Genomic DNA, 22,731 nt, shown 5'->3' on the forward strand with positions numbered 1-22,731 from the left:
CATGGCATTAGGGTCGCTCAGATGGTGATGTTGTGGATGATGCAAATCAAGTAGCCAATTAGACAATGCCACATGTCACTTGGTCAACAGAGGTTTGACCCCAAAATTTAGGGGTAGGAAGAGATTTGAGAAAATAATAAATATTATTTTCTGTTATTTTTTAGAAGGTGCACGTTAGTGATTTTTAAATGCAAAAGGGGTTTTAATCCAAAGTTATAACTTTAGATTATTTTAAATTTTTCAAAATTTAAATTTTTGAAGTTGCAGACTTGAGCTTTATAACAAGGGGGCAATTTTCAAATTGGCTTTTAGGGGGTTTCCAATAGGCTAACATAGCGATATTATATATCGCTGAAATCAAGAGAAATCAAACTCTTTGATTCAAAGGTTTTTTTTGCATACAAAGTAATCTATTTGAGCTATAGGAGGTTTTCTATAGATTCCTAAATTGCAACCGTATTTAGACACTGAAGCTCAAAACTAATTTTTGATAAGGTAATGACCTGAATATGGGTAAAAGATTATGAAAATATAGTTGGGATAAAATTTGATCACTTTTGAGTCAGTTAGATGGGGATTTCACTAGCATTTCGTAAGGTTTTCAGATATTTTGGTTGCAAAATTATTTTCATCATTGAGCAGAGACATTTACAAGTTTGTTACAAAATAATGATGAAAACAAAATCAGATCAAAATGGTGGAAAGATGAAAGAGGTTTTCAATAGTAGAAGATAGAATTCCAAGTGGACACATGTCAAGCATAGATTAGATCTAGGAATTCATCTTCTTCCTATATCTTTCATTCTTTCATCCATTGTAGGGGTTCCAATTTTTTCACTGTGAGACCATTGTTGGTTGGAAATCTTCAGTCCTTCTGTAAGACCACTTTGTTGGATCCAGATCTATGATTCCACCTTCATTCTTCAACATTTTCTCTTGTATGAATAGCAGCAGGAAGGATAATACAGATAGTTCTGATTTGTTAGGTTTTTTCATGTTTTGATTTCATGCATATGAATGTGTTATTTCAAGGAAATTAATACAAAGAACAACATGTTGATTTTCATCTTGAATCTTGTCTCCTTTGTTAGTGATCTTCAATGTTTTATAATCTTTAAACAAAGAGCTTAGGTTGTAGTTGTAGTCCCTTAAGGCTATATGTTATCTCATTGTTTCTTATAACTCAAGGGGTTATCTAAATGCTTCAGGGGAATCAATCGAGTTGCAAGTTTACTGGTGGGGATATCATGTAAGAAAGAGATCTAGATTTAACATGGATGTCTATTTACAAGGTGAATAGATAGATCAAATATTTGAAGATATGAATAAGTATCAGATATCCATATGTATGCATTTGATTCATGGATTTTCCCAATGGATTAGGCACTAGTCAGCTATAGGATCATTAGTTCTTACTGCTGCATATTTGAGGTTTTGTTGAATCAACATTATTTATCAAACGTTCTTTCCCTTTCATGTTGAAGAGCCTCAATGTGATGCCCTCACTTAGCTTCTGAATATCATAGAATTTGCATTTAGCTACTATAGATTTATGTCATTTCATAAGTCATTAGGAGATATAAGGTTTTTTAATCTACTTTGTTAGATTCACGATTTTTTTTTTTGCACTGGTACCATATTATTTGAATCTAAGGTACTCCCGCCTAGGTTTTGCAGAGCCCGAAGTGAAGAAGGGTCATGCCTTATAGTTAGCCTAGTGTCTGAAATAGTATGTTGAAGATGGAAGTTAGTTGCCCCTAGATGTACCATATTCTCATCAGGGTAATTGAAAATCGGTAACATTTTCAAATACCAACAAAATGGCGACTCTACTGGGGAGATAAGATGGCAATACATTTTCTTAAAAGGACAAGGATCTCTGGTGTTAGGTGAATATTTCAGTCCTATGAATTTGCTATAGAAATGAGGAATTATGATGTTCTTTTCATATCCTTTCTGAAGTTGTGTGTCCCCCAATTAAGCTTTATTCATGGATAGCTGTATATTGTGAAATTGGATGTAAATTGTGTTCTATGACTGTTATAGGGTCTATCTTCAATCAATTCAATTTTTGCAAGTGCTGTTGAGAAAATTCAGAGTCAAGAATGGATTTATGAAGTGTATTTTCTTTTCAAGGTGTTAAGGATTTGCAAATTTCCCCTACAGTAGAAGATCTGGTTAAGATTTGTCAAGTGATAAATTATGTTTTATTTCTCACAAAGTGTGAGTGGTGATTCTCAAATCTCTATACCAGTTTGTTCCTAGTTGATTTCATTGCATAATTTGAAAGATTTTATATTGTATGGGAAGATCTAAAGTTTTTGATAGTCTCTTGAAAGGAAGTCTAAATTCTTGATAAGGTTTGAAGTGTTGTGCAATTTGCTATTATAATAAATTGAAGTGTATAAGGTAAAATCACAGTAGTGATTTGTTCATCCTCTTGCAAGGAGATGGTGGTTCTATAAGGATTTTACTAGTGGTGTGAAGGAATTTCAATCTTGCACCTATGCCAAAATAGTAGATCGAAGTTCAGCATCAACACTTGAGGTATTTTAGTTTTCATGTTTCTTTTTCATGGAAATCAAGTGTTTAAAAAGATTGTCTCTATATAGTGATTTTAGCACTAGAAGAAAGAGGTAGAAGTTTTATTTTATAATGGAATTAGATCTCAGATCTAAAATAAGTTTACCAAGATATGAAGATGTTTTGGAAGATATGATAGAAATTAAGAAAGCTATTCGCAATCAGATTGTCAAATTTATAAGAAATGTGGTAGGAAATGTTCAAGGTCTAGAAGATGATCAGATCTATGAAAGGTTTAAATCAGCACTTATGGAGTTGCACATGTCTTTAGGACCCAAGGAATCTTCATGGCCTATCACTTTCTTAGATGTCTTTATGCCTAATTCAGTTGACTAGCCATCACATTTAAGGCTACAAAAGATTTTTCATGTTGATAGTCTTTTCAAGAAATTTGAGAATGATTTAAATAGCCAATGTGAATGTGTCGAAAGTAGTAGTGAGTCTAGTGAATCCATAGATAATGACAACATTTCTTATGATTATGAAGACCTAGATTTTAGATCTATTGAATTAGATTATTTTAGTTAGTCAAATGAAGATGGTTATGTGATTGGAAATGAATCATGTGACAGTATGCATGAGAGTGTGGAAAGTTTTAATAGCAGTATGGATAATTCTTCATTTGGTAAAGATGAGAATGACACACCTAGTAAAGAGGTATTGTGTGAAGAAGAGGTAATATTTTGTATTATGGATTCTATTTTTTCAGATTTTCATGTTAATGGTACTGCTGCTGTAAGTTTTTTAGATCAGTCAATTTATGATCAGAACCTAGTAGAAGAGACTTGTGATGAAGTCTTGTTGAGTGTTGATGAAATCTCAGAACTTATAGCTCATGATCTTGAAAGATATACAAATGATTCCTCAGATGGTCATGCTGTCCCTTATGATATTTCTTCTCATGGCGAGGTCACTTCCCCAAGGTTTGATGTTGAATTTGATATAAAATTAGAATATCCGTTGTCAAGTTTTGGAGGTGTATTTGATAATAGATCAAGTATTAATACACATGATAACTTTTCTAACAAGGAGAGTACCAATAGGGAGAAGTTTCATTTGTTTCAGAGCCTTATCATGCTGATTATACTGAAATTGGTTTTGAATATAACCATTAAGCAAAGGCTAGAAGTGATAAATCTGATTCTAAGTTTTCACTATATGCTAATGATAAGTTCAAAGTTCATTCTAGTGAATTGTATGATGAAGATTACAATCAACATGATTTATGTCAGCACTTTCATTATAGTTTTTCAGACTTGGTAACTAATTAGTTGTTTGAGTGTAAAGAGGTTTTAGTGAAAGATAAATCTGATGTAATGAATGACATGACTACAAGTAGGCAATGATCATATCTTACATACTCTTCACATCCGGTTACACAAGGTGAGTTGCAAAGTTTTAACATATGCAACTTGTTGAACAATGTAGAATATGAATCATTTATGTTTCCTTGTAATAGCGTGCATTGGTCATGTGTGGATGATGGTTTTCACCTTGATCCTAGTTTAAATGAGCATTTTGATGTTTTGTCTCATAGTGAGCATGGTGTAGAGGTTAATGCTAATGTATATATGCACTATGATAATGATGGTTGTTATTTTGTTTTGCCTCATGAGCTAAGTGAAGTATTGTTAAAAATGGTAAAACAAATGAAAGTGAAATTTGGAGCTTACCTCAGCAAAACAGAGATGAAAATTAGGTATTTGATAGGGGTAAGAAGTTTGACTAAGTTTTGGTAGCCTCAAGCTGCCGTACAGTTAGTGTAGTTTTCTTGCTTTCAATAAAATTGTTCAAGAGGAAGTTGTTTAAAGTTTTCAGAGTGTTCTACTTCTTCTAGAGATCTAAATTCTTTCCATGCCCATAAGGGACATGCATCCCCAAACAGAGCCACTATTGGGACTAAAAATTGCACGGTCAATTTTGATGCACCATTAAAGAATTCAAGCCCCATAAATGCTTTTAAATGCATTTGTACCCGACTGTACCTTTGAGCCCCATGAGGTGTGTAATGTTTCTAACACCCTCCATTCAGAATATCCACTTGTTACATGAAGTCAAATTGATTTTTTGAGTCATTTCATGAAGTTTTGTTTTGAGCATTTGTCAAATCTGCATTTTACCCTAAGTGTCAAATAGAGACAGGAGGCTGTTTTTGCATTTGAATATCGCACCTAGGAATATTTCATAATATGCCACTTTGGGAGTGTCTAGTGTCCATACCTAAGAGCCTATGTTTTAGATTTTGAATCATTTCAAGTCTGTTTGACTAGGTTTTGTATCCCTCAAAGTTGGTCATTTACTATTTTCATTCTAATACAGTTTCAAAAAAATTCTGAAAAGCCTTATTTGATGAGTTATAACTTTGACCCAATTGACCAAAATGTTAAAATTTCTTTTTTGTTGCATTATAGATGTTAGAGACTTGTTATGTTTCAAGTTTCAGCTCATGACAAATTCATTTGATCAGTTTTCAAATGCGATTCCAAATAAAATTTCTATCTTTTTACCGGTGTTAGCAAATGCAGATTGTTTGGTGCCCCTGTTTCTGATGTTATATCTCAAAATTTGTGATTGGTGAGATTGAATGGATTGTACCACTATGTTTTCCTCTAAAAATAATTTAAGTGTGCCAATTTGCAAGTCATGAAAAATCTATCTGCACACTTTTCTAAGTCAATTCAATTTACAAAAATTGGTTTTTGCCATTGTTTTTAGTTGTCAAATTCTGGGTAGCTCACTTTGACCTTTCACCATTTGCGTCCTGTTATTCATCATGAACCCAAATAAAAAAATTATACTCTCCTTGTGACAGTGAACCAACGTCCCACTTTTTGTCTCCCCATGGGCTCATTTTCCCAGTTTTCAAAGCCAAAGCCGAACCCAGTTTATTATTTTTTGACATGTTTATTTGTAGGTGTTTTTAAGTGAGCAAATTTGACAGCAAATATCTTTTGACCTTGAATTCATCATGAGATTAGATTCAACAAGGTGTAAGTGTGAGAATAGAGAATCAATGGGTCAGATTTCAGAGTTCGGTCAAGTGTTGGGGTTAATTTTTAAGGCCAATCAAAGGACCTCCTAACATGAAATTGATAGTTTTCTAAAAAGGATAAAATGAGTTTTTAATGACAATTCAATGCTTGATTTTGATTCTAATCAGTTCGAAATGTTGGTAGATCAGTCTGAGATGTTCAGTTGTTTAGAAATGATTTTTTTTTTTTAGTCGGACCCACCTTGGGGCCCAACTAATTTCACCAGACTACTACAACATCTAAATTATTTCAAATATAGGATCATTACATTTTAATGTCTCATTTGAACAATTTGGTTGTTCAAAGAAAAGTGGGGTTATGCATCATGATAGTAAACTTCATAATGTAATGACAAACTATGAATCATGGAAGCTTTGCTTCATAGATTGGGGTCTGGTTGAATTTTACCATCTCATTTGAAGGAGAAAATCATATCACTTTCATAATGAGAAGAAAGGTTTGAAGCAGGACATAGAGGATGACAAGACTTCAAATAAGATGGCATCTATTCATTACAAATGAAGATTTCCAGGTGGCTTGCAAAAACCACATGCAACCTCCAATGCTTTAATGATCCATCCATTTAAAAAGGAGGTGTCTTAGTTTAGAAAGGACCCCAAGGCGGAAATGTAAAAAGGGGAGCCATGAAAAGCCAGCATGAAATTATTAGGCAACCCACACATTGTTTAGAAGAACAATCAAGCCAAAAGAAAAACCCAAAAAATATAAGCGTGTTCAAAGCTTGCTAGAGGTGCATTGCATGATGCATATTAAAGTCAGCCAAAGGTTTAAAATACTCACACGTGCCCTCTTTTTGCACTTTCATTAAATCGATCAATAGAAAAGTTCTGAGAATTCCACCTGAGTTTGTTGCATAGTTCAAAGATCAAATCAGGGAGGACCTTATCTTGGAAGGGCCAAGTGGATAGATATGGTCTATAAGCCAAGATCTAGAGATTGATCAAAGGCTAGAACAAATTTGTTTTTGATCACTCTCTTAGAGATGGAGAGTTTGTGGTGTTCAATCTGGTTGATCGATCCCATTTCACTATCCATATATGTTGAAGGTGGTAGTGACAAACATACATTTTTTAGGATTGATGTAAAGAAAATTAGAGTGGAGTAGATATAATGTGAATTCAATGATGCGTTATTCAATGTTAATTCCCTGGTACTCAAAAGACCATCCACGCCATTCATAAAAAGGGAAATTAAGTTTAAAAGACAAAGCAATTAACAAAGGTCAAGTGAGTATTTAGAGTTCTTTCCAAGCCTTAAAGTAAGGAGTCTCCATGCTAAATAAAAAGGGCCTCACACAATGTTAAAGGAAAGGAACATGCATGACAAAGGAAGACGATGTCTTAAGGCAGGGAGCTCACACAAAGCCTCACAGCAAGAATCCATAGGGCATGATGGTAGGGATTTTATAATAGAAAAATCACCATGTTTAAAAGGAGGCTAAATGTTTTAAAATATAGCAAGGATGCCAAAATGGAGACATCCACGCATGGAGGATATGCTAATCATTAAAAAAACACAATTAGAAGTCATAGCTTGCATCTCATGCAAGCCATTAAAAAAAAAGCCCATGCATGTCAGAGAAGAAGTCACACAATTGAAAAAGATACCCGCATGATCAATCAATAGAAAAGTCAAAAGGAGCCTATGAAAGAACAAAGCGATCTCAATCCAAGATAAGGAAGACGACATGTAAGAAGAAGCCCACTAGTGGCATGAAAGAACAAAGCCACAGGTACAATAAGAAAAGCCACAAGTACAATAAGAGATGCCAAAGTAAGAATAAGCTCACACCATATGATAAAGAGCAACCATGCCACCTTGAACACAATTCCATGCATATAAAATCAAGAGGTAGTGTGCACCAAAGGGAGAAATTGTTTAAAACAAATGTCCCACATTTGTGATGAAAGAGGACTTCATATTGTTTAAATACAATACAACATTCCACTCAAAGTGAATTGAAGATGGAGAGTTTTGGAGCACATGTAATGTGTGAAGACCCCACTGCCAATGTGGACAGATAGCTGGCATGTGAACCAAGGAAAATTTTAAACAAAACAACAATAATGATGACATGGTAGGTTTAGAGGCAATGAATGAGATCATGCCATGTGTCTTGATCATGCGGTGGGCACATTCTCGTAAGATAGAAATGCTCATGAGATAAATATTGCAGGTATGCAGGATCTTGCCACTTGGTGATGGGTCCTAGTTGGCACAAATCAGGAGCAGTTTGAAATGGAGCCACCAAATTGTGACACGTGTCATGATCTGATGGTTAGCGCATGCCTAGAAGAAAAAGATGTGCACTAGTTAAATATTGTAGGAAAGCAGGCATACGACACATGGCATCGAGCTCGCTCAGATGGTGATGAGGCGAATGATGTAGATCGAGTAGCCAATTACACAATGTTGCGTGGCACTTGGTCAATAGAGATTTGAGCCCGAGATTGAGGGGTAGGAAGTGATTTGAGAAAATAATAAAAAATATTATTTTTTGTTATTTTTTAGAAGGTGTGTGTCAGTGATTTTTAAATGCAAAAGGGGTTTTAATATAAAGTTCTAACTTTAGATTATTTTAAATTTTTCAAAATTTAAATTTTTGAAGTTGCATACCTAAGCTTTGTAATAGGGGGGCATTTTTCAAACTTACTTTTAGGGGGTTTTTGATAGGCTAACATGGCAATATTATATATCATCAAAATTGGGAGAAACTGAGCTTTTAGATTCTAAGGTTAGTTTTTGCATAGGAAGTAGTTTTTTCAAGCTATATGAGGTTTTCTCCCAGATTCCTAAATTGCAACCATATTCAGACATTGAAGCTCAAAAATAATTTATGATAAGGTAATGACCTAAATATGGGTTAATGACCCTGAAAATGTAGTTGGGATTGAATTTGATCACTTTTGAGTTAGTTATAAGGGGATTTCACCATCATTTCATAAAGTTTTTAGATATTTTGGTTACAGAATCATTTTCATCATTGAGCAAAGACATTTACAAGTTTGTTACAAAATAATGATGAAAACAAAATCAGATCAAAATGGTAGAAAGATGAAAGAGGTTTTCAACAACAAAAGATGGAAGTCAAAGTGGACACATGTGAGGCATAGATCAGATCCAGGAATTCATCTTCTTCCTATATCTTTCATTCTTTCATCCATTATAGGGGTTCTAGTTTTTTCACTATGAGACCATTGTTGGTTGGAAATCTTCAGTCCTTCTATGAGACCACTTTGTTGGATCTAGATCTATGATTTTACCTTCATTCTTTAGCATTTTCTCTTGTATGAATAGCAATAGGAAGGATAATATAGATAGTTTTGATTTGTTAGGTGTTTTCATGTTTTGATTTCATGCATATGAATGTATTATTTCAAAGAAATTAATACAAAGAACAACAAGTTTAGTTTCATCTTGAATCTTGTCTCCTTTAGCAATGATCTTCAATGTTTTATAATCTTTGAACAAAGAGCTTAGGTTGTAGTTGTAGTCCCTTAAGGTTTTATGTTATTTCATTGTTTTGTATAACTCAAGGGGTTATCTAAATCCTTCAGGGGAATCAAAAGGGTTGCAAGTTTACTGATGGGAATATCATGTAAGAATGAGATCTAGATTGAACATGGATGTCTATTTACAAGGTAAATAGATAGATTAGATATCTAAAGATATGAATAAGTATTAGATATTAATATGTATGCATTTGATTCATGGATTTTCCCAATGGATTAGGCACTAGTCAGCTATAGGATCATTAGTTCTTACTCCTACATATTTGAGGTTTTGTTGAATCAACATTATTAATCAAACGTTCTTTCCCTTTCATGTTGAAGAACCTAAATGTGATGCCCTCACTCAGCTTGTGAATATCATAGAATTTGCATTTAGCTTTTGCAGATTTATGTCATTTCATAAGTCATTAGGAGATATAAGGGTTTTTATCTACTTTGTTAGATTCACGAATATGTTTTTACACTGGTACCATATTATTTGAATCTGAGGTACACCCACGTAGGTTTTGCAGAGCCTTAAGTGAAGAAGGGTCATGCCTTATAGTTGGTGTGGCATCTGAAATAGTATGTTGAAGATGGGAGTTAGCTGCCCCTAGATGTACCATATTCTCATTGGGGTAATTGGAAACTAGTAACATTTTCAAACACCAACAAATTCCATGCCCTCGGGTAGAAAAGGCGGTATTCTATAGCCTTTGTAGATGAGTCAATATTGAACTATTGTAATATCATGATGAATGATTGGAAAGAATGGTAGCCAAATTTTTTCTTCAATGATGATCCCAGCTAGAAATCGCAAAAATAATCAAGACACTTGTTGGATCAAATAAAAGAGAAATGAAAAAAGATGCCTTAAATTTCAATCTTCAAAATATATTAGAAATTTAGAATCTATAAACAAGTAAACTAGTTCATCAATGACCTTGTATAGTAGCTTCTTCCCTTGATTTTAAATCCTACAATTTCAAAAAAAAAACTTAGAGGGACTTGATTATAATGAAAGTACAAAAACTTGTTTTTTTATGCAATGGACCTTGGTATGTCTTACCCATAGGTTTTGCTAGTACTTGTTTGCATTCTTTATTTGCACAATTTAAGATAGTTAAAAATTTATATAAAACACTTCATTATACATATAATCTATGAAATAAAACTAATTATCTCAATCAAATGAATAGTAACATAGTTTCACAATCTATTTTTCTTCAAAATGAGTCTATTTTTCTTCAAAACGAGTCTTAACATTTCCTTCCACTGACACTATGGTGGTGTTCTCTTGTCCTTGTAGTTATCTAAATTTGATAACCATGACTACATGAATCTATTGAAAATCCTTACCATATGATCTTTTGGGTTCTCCCATGCAATATAGAGTTAGATATCCACACAATAGAATGGGATGGGAAAACATTGATATCCACACAATAGATTGGGATGGCATAATGTCGATTGCATTGTACTAAAAATTCTATGGTTGGTTTAGAATTTCAAAATTTAGACCATAATGTACATAAATTTTTTTTTGTTTTAGACTAGCTTTGGACACTATAAAACATTTACAAAATTAAATCTAGAATCACTCTTCTCTATACTCTTCAACTCTACTTCCTTTGCTTGCAATTCCTTCTCCATTTTCTTTATATCCTACAATCCACCAACATAAAGGTTAGACACTTAGAACAAATTTAAAATGATAATTGCTATTGAATTTTAGAACATATAGTGAGTGATGAAGTAATTAAATTATTGGATAATTTAAGATATAGATATTTCACGATGCATTACAGAATCTCTAAGATATCTAAGAAAACAGACACTCAAAGGCAGAACATAAAGCATCTAAAACTATATTAACTAAACTTGAACCTTCTTAAGAAAAAACCTAATCTCTCATTATATGTTTTGGACATGTCGAGTTTGGAGTAGGTCAAAGAGCAATTCTTGGCATTCAATCTATTTTCTTAGCATAAGGAAAAGATTAGTAAGTTTTAAGGAAAATATTAGCAAGTTGTGAGGTCCCTCATGGAGGATCCATGGATAGTCTTGCATTGCATGGCATCCAATGCCAACAATTTCTAAATTGGGACTCATCTCATGTGAAAATAAGTCAACTAAATTAGGAAATAATAGCAAACATATTGAAATCATGCTCTTGACTATAGAATCATGTCCTAATACAATTTTGATGAATGGTTGAAGAAAAATATTGTTCGTTACATAGAGGTTATTATTATGTATATCATTAGATTGTCATAGAAAAGATTTGAGAAAAACATCTAATTAAGTTTGGTGTTTTACTTGTCATTTACAAAATTGTGATTGTTACAACTAATTTTTCTTACTGGTTCTCTGCAAACCTAGGACAATGTAAGATTGTAATCTTGTATTATGGCAGCAACTTTAGTCTCTTTTAAAAAATCTTGTGTAAGCCTTTGTCAACATTCTTAATGAATCTTACTCATCTTCAGGGGAATGAACTCAATTAAATTTAGTCATGATTAGTCTAAATGTAGTCAAGCATCACAAACAATATTCTTTGCATTCATCTAAGCCTAAGCTTTTGCAAACTATTTTAGAATAATGATTCTTAGTAGTTTATGTTTGAATTTGTGTGTTTAAGAATTGGAAAGTAACTTTTGAAAAATATTCCCTAATTTTCTCATGGTATGGAATGATAAAGTTTTGTTATGTTTTCAAGCACATCCCACACTATCAAAAAAATTGGTAAACACTCACCAAAAAAATCTTTCAAGTACATGGACACACATAAATGATTATTTTTATGTATTGGGAAATGTGGTGAATTTATTCCTCTGTGGAAAATATGTTGGCTACAATGAATATACAAAATGGTAGTTCACAATGAATGAAATTATACAAGAAAACCTTAAATACTTGAAAACATGTGAATAGAAAGATGACTCTAGTTGAAGAAGTGTAACATAATATATCAAAATTTCATTTAAGGTGCCCAAGTTACATATAGAAATTAGAAAGTTGGGAAGATGATTAATTCTCCTGTTGTATTCAACCAAACATAGTTGAAACTATATAATCTTGTAGCAAATGAAATGGCTGTAGAAATAGAGGAAAATCAATTTGCTTCCTTAAATCATCTCTAGAAATATAGAAATCAAGTTAAAATATTTTGTAGTGGATGGAAGGCCTAAAAAGCGTGCTACAAAGTTGTTCTCCCTCATAGTGGGAAGGAAAGGAGCTGGCAAGGAGTGGACAACCATGATGTTGGCTATTGTCTTGCATGCAAATTCAGCATTCCCCATAGTTGATGAAAAAAACGAGTTGGGATAGTTGAGAAAGGGTATGTCTTTGATATAATAAAGGGATCATAAAGGTAGGGAGATATAAACTAACTTATTAATAGGAAGCTTATTTAAGTAGATATTGAAGTGTTGGGGGGATAATAAATAATAAAGTATATAAATTGAAGTCACCCTACTTTGTATTCAAAGAAATTATCTCTTCAATAAATATATATTATCTAAGATATTGTAACCTTTAAATATATGCTTGAGCTATTTATATAAGATCTATTTCTAAACTCCAAATCAAGAATTTGAATTCATTAAGGAATAAATCTCAAAAGGGGACATTATAAGTGGTATTAGCACATAATCTTTCCATTCTATGTGTGATGTGCATGCCAAATTTAGGAAAATGATTGCTCAATTAGTAAAAAAGATGAGATCATTTATGGGACAAGAAAATCAAATGAGCCAAAAACTATTGCAAACATTACCAAACATGGGGAACTCAATTAAAATCCTATAAAATAATTTGATTGAGAGGGACATGAGTTCTAACCATTTAGAAAATAATAACAATAGGGGTTATCATTCTTGTATCACACCTAACCCCATTTCAATACCATAATAGATGTATCAAGAGAAGGAGGAATCTAATAGTCTACAAATAGTGCAATAGAGAATGCTAGAGCTTATGGTGGCCTAGAATTAGAAACTAGAGGAATCATAAGATTTAGCAAAACTTTTAAAGGTCAAAAACATGGATAATGAAAAATAATGATCAGGGATTCAAACAAGGAACTTAAACACAAAATAAACAAAGATAACATCCTGAACCTTGAGGGATTAGAGGAAATCACAACCTGTTACTCATTTTAGTCTCTAAGAACTCACCTCACCTTTAGCCCCATGATAGAGGAAGATGCACTCCAATATTATCTTTCAAAATTTAAGGGAATAGTAAATGAATGGTGGTACTATGGAACTCACACCCAAGGCCACAAAAACATGACCACCTATAAGGAATTTACACAAAGGCTAGTCAAAACATTATTAGATAACTCAATAGAGGGGGTTAATTAGTTATGTCTATTTATTCTACAATCTCTTCTAATAAATTCATTATCAATAAAACTTTATAAACATCCTTAGTAACCACTGAGTGTAATCATTTGACTTATCATTTAACTTTTTCAACCACTTTATTCCAAACTATCAGTAAACTAACTTTGTTATTATTGATCACAACTTAGTTGTTATTGAGTTGTTGTAAACTATAAAAACATGTAAAACAACTTGCAACACAAATAACATTCACACATTTGACACCATAATTTTAACATGGAAACCCTATCAAGGGAAAAACCACCTGGGATTGACAACCCAAAAATTTTACTCTTCTAATGTGAGCTCTTCTAGGAGCCTACCTTGTCAAAGGTTACATACACATAATTAATGTGACCTTGTTAGAGGATTTCACCAAACGATCATCTAGATCTTATCTCTCCATGTTCCTGACTAAAGAGTGACCTAATTTAAAGGACTTACAAACATGCCACTAATCTATGTTACCATAAAGGATTTCACACAATTGTTAAGGTCCACTAGGTGCTAAAAAATACTAATGCTACAAATAATCTTTCAAGAATAGAAACTACCTTTGCTTCTTCAAATCCCTATTCTTTTATTATTCTCTTACTTTTGTTCACCCAAATGATTCACTCTTTCACCACTTCCATTTCTTCACTTTCCTAGGCTCTGCTCGGTTCACCTAGCTCAACTCTTTACTCCTTTAACCTTCAACAACTTCACACTTCAATATTCTTTCTCCAACAATTCTAAAAATAATAATTAGCATAAACTTGAATTAAATCTTCACCAACATAACATAACCAACATGATCAACAACCTACAACATCAACAGCCTAAAACTATCTCAATTTGCTCCTTAAATAGTTTTCTCAATGCTTCCAAATCCTTCCATTTGTTGCAACTTAATCACCATTGTCAATCTTAGACCCATACAAAATTTCAATATTTGAAAACTTCATACATTGTATATGTTAGAAATGCTTTAGAATATCTAAGAGGATGGTGGGGGTGGGGGTGGTTAAATCAGTTATTCAAGGTCCAACATGTCCAATTCAAGCTTTTCATCAAGTAAAGTGTGCTCATCAAACTATTCATTCATCTAAGCTTTAACTTTCCTATTTAGCAAGTTACTGTAAATCAACATGCAAGCACAAAGCATAAAAGATCAACAAATAACATAGTGATTTATGTGGAAACCCAATTTGGGAAAAATCACCAGTAACATGCTACTCAATTCTCACTCTTCTAAAGTGATGCACTATGAAAGGTCTACCCTGTTAAAGGCTACAACACACTATTAATGTGACCTAGTTAAAGGATCTAACCACCCAGTTAGAAGTGGGCCTAGTTAGAGGATTTTAGAACATTCACTTGGAATGTCACCCTATTAAAGGATTTACAAATGGCTATTATACCAACCTAAGTCCATAGGGTTTTCTTCTACCCTAATTGATACAATTGCTAGAGAGAAACAATAAGGGATTTAGCCCTGATTATAGAATACAACTCAATTTGCAGACCTCAGATCACTTCTCAGCTCATATCATTGCTTGGCTTTCAGTCTCTACAACTCCTAATAGCTTGCTCGCCTTTCAAGTTTAGTCTCCTTGAGTCTTCATGCTTAATGTGTCAATGCAATCATCTCTCTCTAACCAATTATTGATGTAGAGTCTTTGTGCTCTGTTCTTCCTTCTCCTAGTTGTCTTCTCCTTGACACCCTTCTAACCACTTCACAATTTGGCACACCAACAACTCTTGCTTCTTGGTCTATGACTCCTTAAATAGAAGTCTTGGAACTCCTTTGTCCCACTTGATTCTTCACTCCTTTAATTTCAATTCATATGAATTAGGTAGGATACATTGAATCTAACCCATATCATGTTTCATCTAGAAACATCATGAAGAATCCTCTTGAATTCGCTCAAAAATGATTTACATAAAATTCTATGCCACCAACTCATCATCCTTATGCTCTAACTAGTTCACAAAATTCAAGGTAACAACTTTGTCAGCTCAGATTTGGTGAATCTTTATCATTTCCAATAATGCAGTAGCTCGGCACTATTGAAATCGTAATGCTCAGGAAAAACTATGTTACTTGGCACTAACTATGATTTTTTGGTGCTCAACACCTATTTACTTTTCTTGACACTTTAACTTTACTCGACACCTGAAGTTCACTTGGAACACACTACATTTTGCATTTGCTCAGCTCCAACTAAAAATTTGCTTGGCTTCAACTAGCTTGCTTGGCACCCACTGATGAACTTAGTTTAAGCTTTGTAGTTAACCTTGTTACAACTTATACTGCTAATGTCTCTAAGTGTGGCCAACCTTTGTGTATTTGAATGTGTTACCAATAAATCATTTAACCATTTTCTTAACTAATCCTTGCACTTCATTACAAAACCATAACTCAACCTTTCCCTTAGGTACTCTTGTTACATCTTGTTGATTAAATCCTCTTCATCAATCAACTAAGTGATAGTACTTAGATCTTATAAGAAATTGCCATTCCTAAAAATAGTATGTTTGACATCAATGACAAAAAAATGATTGAAAACATTCTTTTAACAACAATCTCCCTCTTTGATCTTCAACAATGATCTTTTCAATCAGATTTCCAACAATCTGCCTCTTTGGCATTGATGGCAAACTAAACTAATCAACCATTAGACCAAACTATTCAACCAATTTATCAACACACTAACTAGGTTAGAATAGTAAGTCAAATGCCAAAAAGTGATTGTGTTGCCATCAGTTTTCTCATCTCCTTCTCTTGATCTACTCTCTTGATTGCTTCATCTCTATTTCTCCCTCTTAGCTATTATATCCTTTCTTACATTCTCTCCCTTTGTATGTATTGCTCATCTTCTACTATTCTCCATTCTAATCAGCTTCTTCATCTTCTCCCTCAACTGTTGATCATTTCTATCTACTTCTCCCTCATACTATTGATCAAATGTTGTTGATTAGTTTCTTGACATTTCTCCCTCTTTGACAACATTTCCAAAGACATATTATTTTAGCATCTTATCATGCAAGTGTAGCATTTTTAGCTTTTTTCAATTTCTCCCTCTGCTATCTTGCTTGTGACTAATTTGAAACTTCATCACTTCAATTGCTTTAGGCATGAATCCTAAAGTAAGTATCCTCTACATCAATGTGTAATATCTCAACAATTAGCTCATTTGATGCAAGGTAATCTTGCTTTAGCTTAAGTAGCCTTAGCTAGGGGTATCACTCCTAACTTACCTCTAAGATATTCAAAATAATCTTTAGGTAGTGCTTTTGTGAAGATGTCAGCAATCTATTCCTTTGAGTTAACATATTCCATCTTCACTTGTTTGTCTTCCACCAATTCTCTTACATAGTGATACTTGATTGCAATATGTTTGGTTTTAGCATGCATTACAGGGTTCTTTGATATGTTGATAGCACTTGTATTATCAAAATAGAGTATCACAGGCTCATTTTCCTCTTCCTTCATACCTTGCAACAAATTTTTGATCCATACAATATTAGTGCAATTTATAGTAGCTGCAATATATTTAGCTTCTGCAGTGGACTGTGAGGTACAACTTTTCTATTTGCTAGTCCATGTAATCAATCTTTTTCCCAAGAAAAATTCTCCTCCACTTGTGCTTTTTCTATCATCAATATTACCTCCCCAATCTACATCAGTCTAGGCTCTTAGTTCAAACTTTTCACTTCTCTTGTAATACAAACCAAAGTCATCAGTTCCTTTTAGGTACCTCAGTATCCTTTTTACTACCATCAAATGATTTTCTCTTGGATTTGCAAAACATCTCGCCACTATTCCAATAGCTAATGCAATGTCTAGTCTACTATGTACAACATATTGCAACTTTCCAATCATTGATCTATACATTGTTTGATTCACTTTAGCTGACTCATCATTCTTTGATAACTTATGTCCTATTGCCATTGATGTGCTAACTAGGTTTGAGTCTTCCAGTCCAAATATTTTGAGTATCTCTTGATTTATTTTGATTGGGTCACAAATATGCCATGCTTCAATTGATGTACTTGTAATCCAACAAAGAATTGATTTCTCCAAACATTGACATCTCAAACTCATGTTTCATTTGATCAACAAAATCTTTGCATAGAGCATCTTTTCCTCCAAATATTATACCATCAACAAAGATTTTAGATATGAAAATGTCTTTACCCTTTTCTACCTTGATGTACAAGTTTTTTTTGTCATTTGTTCTCTCAAATCCTATCTTCACAAGATATTTTTGTAGTCTCTCATACCATGCTCCAAGTGCTTGCTTCAACCCATAAAGTGCCTTATGCATTTTGCAAACCATATCCTTGTTGTTGTCATCAAAAAATCCCTTTGGTTGTTCTATGTAAACTTCCTCTTCCAATATACCATTTAGAAAAATAGACTTCACATCCATTTGGTAGACTTTGAAACCTTTGTAAGTAGCATATGCAAGTAATGTTCTTACTCCTTCCATTCTTGCAATACGGGCAAATGTTTCCCCATAATCTAGTCCTTCTTGTGCATAGCCTTTGCAAACTAGTTTGGCTTTGTTTCTTGTTATCTCACCATTCTCATCAAGTTTGTTCCTAAATGACCATTTTGTACCAATTACATTCTTATTGGCTAGTTTAGGAACTAGGGTCTAGGTTTGGTTCTTCTCAATCTAATCTATATCTTCTTCCATAGCTTTATAGCAGTCCTCATCTTGTAGTGCATCCTTCACTATTTTGGGCTCAACCTTGCTCAGTAGACATGATTCATTTCTTAGTCTCTTTTTTGTCATTGGATGTTGTTATCAGGGATGGAAGGCCTTACTACCACTCTTATTTGTTGCTTCTTCTCCTCCTCAAGATTCCCTAGCACGTCATAAGATGCACCTATTGCTGCAAGTCTATCAGGATGTCTATTTTCTTTTCTAGGGATGCTTTGAATATTAAATGCATTGAAACCTTCAAGAAAATCCCACACCCTATGTTTATAAGACTTGAGAAAACCTTTCTTGGTGGTATTCTAATTTCTCACTTGATTAACCACCAACTCACTATCTCCATACACCCTTAAGGCTTGGATTCCTCTTTTTTGAGCAAGTACGAGATCTTGAATCAAGGATCCATAGTCAACTACATTATTAGTGCAACTGAATTGAAGACCAAAGGAGAAATAGTATCTTACTTGTGCAAGAGAAATCAACATCACACCGGCCCTTAATCCATTCTTATTCCTTGATCCATCAAAGTACATACTCCATATCCCACTCATATCTTATTTAGCATCCACAAGATTGGGAACTAGAGCATCCTTTTTCAATATACAATATATACTGAGACCTATCTCAAGGGTTTCTAATGTAGAATCAAATTGATATGCATCAGCCCATTCATCCAAGGAAAAATTAGGTATCTCTGCTAAGGATGTGGTAGGCTCATTCACTATGTCATTTTCATCCATCTCTAGAATAGGGCAATTCATGTTGATGGGGTTGGGGGTGTAAGATTTAGTATGATGGAGGGCTTGATGCTCTGCTCTGATTGAAGCATTAGCTCCATATCTCATCTTGAAATAAATATATGACCAATCAAAAGATATGAAACCACCTATTTGGGCCGTAAAGTCTCTTGATAGATAGATGGTAAAATATGGCTTGACCTCAGCAATAGACATATCTTGGGTTATAGTACGAACAAGGCATGCATGTAAGGCCATCTCCACATTCCTAAGGATTCCTACAATCTTGATAGTACTACCATCCAACTGTAATACATCCCTAACAATGGGCTCATATTTCATTTCCAAAGCATCAACAACACACCTAAGCATCACTGAACTGCTAGCCCCTGAATCAATCATGCAATTATGGACTAGTTTGCCCCCTATAATTAGAGAAAAATAGAATGGAGGAGGTCTAACCTTTTTACTTTTTTCTACCTCCCTTGATGGTTTTACTAGGCTTATGGCACTTTCTATGCTAGGTGGATGATCCTTTGGTTCCATTCTTTCCAATTCTTGTTGTAGCAACTTCTTTTGCATGGGTATAGTAGCAACAGTATCCAACATGGAGATATTCACATTTCTCTTCTTCATTTTCTCTACCACATTGAATGGCATAGCAAGTGTTTTGGTAGAACCCTTAGGATCTACAATTGTATGAGGTTGAGATGAAAAAAATTGAGGATCACTTGTATCTTTTCTGCTATGAGTTTTCCTTTGCTGTTGAGAAACATTTGATTGCTCATTTGCTACTTGCTCATGAGATACTGCATTTGAAGTTGAGGCCTAATTGGGAGGAGGAGGGACAACATCTTCCATAGCTCTTCTTTTACTTCTAGTGTTATGAGAAATGGAATCCTGGTTTACATTACAATGCTCCTCCATTTGGTGATTCATAAAAGAGAAATCACCCTATCTTTGCATATCTGAGGCATCTTTAACTTGGGCCTCCTTGTAAGATTATTTTTCTACATGTTCTTGGACTTCCAAAGCCATAAAAGATTCAGCCTTTTGACACATACAATAGGCATAGGAGTAGTTACAGGAGGGACAAAAATCTTGATCTTGAGCCATATTGTTTTGAGGGACTATGGCCCTATTTTGGTTTACATTTGAGTTTGGCCACCCTGCTTACTTTGATCAAAAGAATTGTTCCAATGATTAGGATTTGGAGGCCTGCCACTGCTTGGAGCTTGATATTGCAATTGATGAGGTTTACTACCTTGAGCTTGCTATATTTCTAAAGTCACCACCTCGTTGCTCATTTTTTGCATCATAGAGAAATTATCCTCCAGTCTCTTTCCCTGATCTTCTAACTTCTTCACTTGATCTTGTAATTTTTTCTCGAGGTTCTTTTCTCTTTTATCCATGTTCTACATCAAAGATTGCATCATCTCTTTGATTTCATCTATCAAATTTGAAGATGTGGAAGCTTGATGGACTGGGACAAGGGATTGTGATGTAGAAGTTGTGGGAAGAGGAGCCATTGTTGGTTGATGATTTGAAACATCAGGGAAGAAAGAAATAGGAGGCCTTGGAGCTAGTTTACCTCCTTGTATTAGGATGTTTTCTAATTTTATTGCTATATCATAAGCATTAGGCAAGTTATCTCCTCCCATAGTTTGGATTGTAGTGGCAATATCACTGTTAAAAGCTCTAAGGTAATGCAAGAAGTCATTACTAGGGGTAGGCTTCACTGAAGTAGGTATTCTATCCCATGTCTTTTGAAATCTATAATTAAAATCAGTCATACATTCATGGGGTCTATTTTTATAGTGGTCAACTACTCTAAAAGTGACAAATAGTCACTTTTATCCTCAAAATGTTTACACAATCCTACTCCTAATCCATCCCAATCTATTACAAAACCATGACCTAAACCTCTATACCATTATAGTTCTTTTCCTTTCAAGGATGGGGCTAGGAGCCTAACTACAACATCATCCTCTATAATACCATGGATATTGTAGACATTTGCAACCTCTTGAATGTGTTCTAAAGAAGAGATAGAAGTTTCAACAGTAAACTCTAGTATACTTTTGAGTGTAGCTACTGGTATGTCATGTCTTTGGGCTAATAGGAGAGGGCTCCCACCATTAAAGGTGGCAAAGGTATGAGCTCTAGGCAACACCATATAGACAAGTGATCTATTGATATGTATTGATGGTAGTCTAGGCTGAGATCTAACAGTAGGAGGAGTAGAGATAGATCTTGTAGGTATATTTGTTACTATTGCACTCCTAACTGATGATAAAGGTATTCTAGTCCTCCTCCTTCTAGGGTTTGAAAATTAAATCTCGTGATACTAAAACTTACCTCTAGAGGATTCTCTTGTTTTAGCTTTGGGCATGAATCACTGCAACTTTGTTCTAGAACTAGATATGTATTTGAAACTCAGAGTCACCAAGTACTTGAAGAATGAGCCTCTCGAAGGCTTAAACACCAAAGCCAATACTATCTCCTCAGTATTGATCTTGAAATCTTCCCTTTTGACACCAGTAGGCTTGAAATTTTCTAAAAATTTGTCCCACCGGGCATGCCAAAAATTATTGTCACTTACGTTTGCACCCTTGTCCAAAGCCTATGCATGAGGATAACCTAGTGAAACATGGAAACAACCTCCAAGATGTGGGACTTGAACTATGAGGTTGAGTCTCTAGAGAAGGCCAACTTCTTCTTACTATCAGGATGCACCTAACTACTCTTGGAGAGGAAAAGAGAGAAGGATAGCATGAAAGCAAATCTACCTAATCTAATCTAAAGATGTGATGCACCAAAATAGAGTGTTCAGACCAAACTCTGCCCATATATGTACTATTGAACTAGAATGAAACTAAGGATATACATGTTCAAACTTGCTTTAATATAATAATCACATGCAAATTAGAAAACCAAGATGAATGACACAAGGAAAGAGAGATTTGCTTATATTACATTCATAGCCCAGGGAGATACAGTCATGCAGATTACTAATTTCCACAAAACACTAGTGGAGGCAAAGAGTTCTTGCACTTTCACACTAATGGCTGAAGGAGATAAGACAGAAAATCATACAGTTCAGAGGCATAGGGTAATTTACACTAGGAATTGTAGAGCAATAGCAAAGAACAATAGAGAAAGGTCAACCTTTTTAAAATTCACAAAAATTGCCTTTATAGTTCAGGCATAACTAAGATTTTCCCTCCAAAACTATCTTGTAACCACCACCATTAAATCCCTACCAAGAACAATCATGGGGATCTGAAGCAATCTGATCTAAGTATAGCCTTTTGGTACCATGAAATCTAATTTTAACTAAAACAGGGCCTTGAGAAGATAGAGGTAGCACTATTGATTATTCTGACCAAGTAGATGGATTGACTGAGATGGTGGAGTGTTCCTCTATGTTTTGCATTCACTTCTGGTGGTAGGAATCAATCATGAAGATTAGATTTGCACAAAACCCTTGATCTCTTATCATTTTGGTGCATGAATCAGTAGAGTCAGCAAGTCAACTAAACTCTGCAAGCACGATGAGCCATGTAGACCAACGAGCTTATTTCTTTATGCCACCTTGCAGGTCTTCTTGAGTTGACCATGCCTTTCTCTAACTAATCGTGCCATCTTCTTAAAACCTTGACCATGATAGCTACAACATAACTGCCAGCCCTTACTATTAACAACTAGCGTTACCTTCTTGGGTTCGCGAGGACACGTGTCCTCAAGTCGCTATCTCACTATGCACA

This window comes from Cupressus sempervirens, chromosome 11 (assembly GCF_028749045.1).
Source record: "Cupressus sempervirens isolate cs-2001-9-10 chromosome 11, ASM2874904v1, whole genome shotgun sequence".
Classification (NCBI taxonomy): Eukaryota; Viridiplantae; Streptophyta; class Pinopsida; order Cupressales; family Cupressaceae; genus Cupressus; species Cupressus sempervirens.